This window comes from Orycteropus afer, unplaced genomic scaffold (assembly GCF_000298275.1).
Source record: "Orycteropus afer afer isolate SDZICR_OR568_19922 unplaced genomic scaffold, OryAfe1.0 scaffold00279, whole genome shotgun sequence".
Classification (NCBI taxonomy): Eukaryota; Metazoa; Chordata; class Mammalia; order Tubulidentata; family Orycteropodidae; genus Orycteropus; species Orycteropus afer.
In genome coordinates, this window is record NW_006921866.1 from 1,483,472 (window position 1) to 1,486,584 (window position 3,113).

General features: G+C 46.1%; 1 pseudogene; it reads left to right on the forward strand.

Annotated features, from left to right (window-relative positions):
* Positions 1 to 3,107, forward strand: part of LOC122150990 — a 138,839-nt pseudogene extending 135,732 nt beyond the window's left edge.
* Positions 3,108 to 3,113: the final 6 nt, after the last annotated feature.

Consider the following 3,113-nt stretch of genomic DNA (forward strand, 5'->3'; position numbering starts at 1 on the left):
GGTGACTCCAACTGCAGCTGCTGTTCCTGATGTGGTTTCATTGCTTGAGCAAATTAGTACATCTCCTGGTACTTGGTATGCAGCTATTGATCTGGACAATGCTTTTTTCTTGATACCAATTTTAAAAGACTATCAGAAGCAGTTTGCCTTCATCTGGCAAGGCCAATAGTATACTTTTATAGTCCTTCCTCTGGGTATATCAACTCCCTGGCACTATGTCATAATTTAGTCCGTAGGGAACTTGATAGCTTTTTGCTTCCACAAGACATCACACTGGTCCATTATATTGATGACATTATGCTGGTTGGACCTAGTAAATAAGTATAGATGACTCCAGACTCATTGGTGAGATATATGCATGCTAGAGGTTGGGAAATTAACCCAACAAAAATTCCGGCACTTTCCACCTCAGTGAAAATTCTAGGGGTCCAATGGTGTGAGGCATGTCGAGATATTCCTATTAAAGTGAAGGATAGATTATTGTGTCTGGCTTCCCCCACAACTGAAAAGGAGGCACAACGTCTGGTGGGTCTCTGTGGATTCTAGAGGCAACATATCCCTCATTTGGGTGTGTTGCTGCGGCTTATTTATCAAGTGACTAAGAAAGCTGCTACTTTTGAGTGGGGCCCAGAACAACAGAAAGCTCTGCAACAGGTTCACACTGCCGTGCAGACTGCTCCGTCACTAGGGCCATATGATCCGGCTGATCCAATGGTGCTTGAAGTGTCTGTAGTAGATAGAGATGCTGTTTGGAGCCTTTGGCAGGTCCCTGTTGGTGAATTGCAATGCAAACCCTTGGGGTTTTGGAGCAAAGCCCTGTCATCCTCCGCAGATAACTACTCTCCTTTTGAGAAACAGCTTTTAGCTTGTTACTGGGCTTTAGTAGAGACTGAACGCCTAACCATGGGCCACCAAGTCACCATGAGGCCTGAGCTACCCATCATGAACTGGGTGTTGTCTGACCCACAGAGTCATAAAGTTGGACATGCACAGCAGCACTCCATCATTAAATGGAAGTGGTATATCAGAGATCGGGCTCGAGCAGGACCTGAAGGCACAAGTAAGTTGCATGAGGAAGTGGCCCAAATGCCTATGGTCTCCACTCTAGTCACATTACCTTCCTTCTCCCAGTCTGCACCTATGGCCTCATGGGGAGTTCCTTATGATCAGTTGACTGAGGAAGAGAAAACTCCTGCCTGGTTTACAGATGGTTCTGCATGATATGCAAGCACCACTCAAAAGTGGACAGCAGCAGCACTGCAACATCTTTCTGGAACTCCCTTGAAGGGACAGTAGTGAAGGGAAATCCTCCCAATGGGCAGAACTTTGAGCCATGCATATGGCTGTTCACATTGTATGAAATAAGAAATGGCCAGATGTGTGATTACATACGGATTAATGAGCTGTGTCTAATGGCTTTGCTGGGTGGTCTGGGACTTGGAAGGAGCATGATTGGAAAATTGGTGACAAGGATGTATGGGGAAGAGGTATGTGGATAGATGCGGTGTAGTAAATTACCTAGTATGGCTTTTCTAGCCATAAGTCTTTGTAAACTCCATGGTGGAATTTGCTGTAAGCAACTGAGAAGCTCCTGATTGTAAATGTTATCTACCTGGGGTATTTCTGTTGGGAGTGGCATGAAGCAATGTTCTGGGAGGTTCACTCTCTCTCAGGTGCTTAGAATTCTGATATTATGATTGGGTAGTTTGGCCACTGTGCCAGGCTCAAAAAGAGGCCTCCTAGAGGCAGAAGTCTCTCTCTGACTGCTGGATGAGAAGGACATGCTGTTGAGTGCTGCTGAGAAAAACGTGCTCCTGAGAGAAACATGCTCCTGAGAGACATGCACTCCTGAGAGACATGCACTGCTGGGAAAGGATGTAAGAGACATGCATTGCTGAGAGAGGGATATGCAGTGCTGGGGGAGAGATTGTGAGAGACTGTTGGCTGAGAGACAGTGGGATGAGAGAGACTGTGTGTTTTTCCTGTACTTGAATTGTAGCCTGGTGCTTCCTTAATAAACCCCATAATCTGTGAGTTCTGTGTGGCATTGCAGTGAATTATTGAACCCACCAGAAATGTTGTGAGTGTTATGGGAGGAAAGGTTTGTGTCAGGGTTTGTGAAAGGGCTAGAGGGAGGCAGCATGTCTGGCCTTGCAAGAATAGGCCTTGGGATACTGACAGTGATTCTGTCTTCCTCTTGTGTTGTTAGAGGAGGTCAGAAAATGTGGCCTCCCTGCCCCTTTGCCAATAGATCTCTCTGACTGGGCCAAAGGAGTAAAGATATTTGTGTCTCAAGTGAATGCTCACCAAAAGGTGACCTCAGCAGAGGAGGACTTTAACAATCAGGTGGATAGGATGCCATGTTCAGTGGATACCAGCCATCCTTTTTCCCCACCTAGTCCTGTCATTGATCAATGGGCTCATGAACAAAGTGGCCATTGTGGCAGGGATGGAGGTTATGCATGGGCTCAGCAACATGAACTCCCACTTACCAAGGCTGATTTGGCTACTACCACTGCTGAGTGCCCAATCTGCCAGTATCAGAGACTAACACGGGGTACGCAATATGGAACCATTCCTCAGAGTGATCAGCCAGGACCTGGTGGCAGGTTGATTACATTGGACCACTTCCTTCAAGAAAAGGACAGCACTTTGTACTTACTGGAATAGATATATATTCTGGATATGGATTTGCCTGCTTTGCATGCAATGCTTCTGCCAAAACTACCATCCGTGGACTTACAGAATGCCTTATCCACCATAATTGTATCCCACACAAGTGAAGTGTGGCAATGGGCCTATTCTCATGGAATTCACTGGTCTTACCATGTTACCACATCATCCTGAAGTAGCTGGCTTGATAGAACAATGGAATGGCTTACTGAAAACACAATTACAGTGCCAGCTAGGTGGCAATACCTTGAAGGAATGGGACAATGTTCTCCAGGAGGCTGTATATGCTCTAAACCAGAGTCCAACATATGGTGCTCTTTCTCCAATAGCCAGGATTCACAGGTTCAGAAACCAAGGGGGTGGAAATAGGAGTGGTATCATTCACTATTACCCCTAGTGACCCACTCAAAAAATTTTTGCTTCCTGTCCCTGCTACCCTA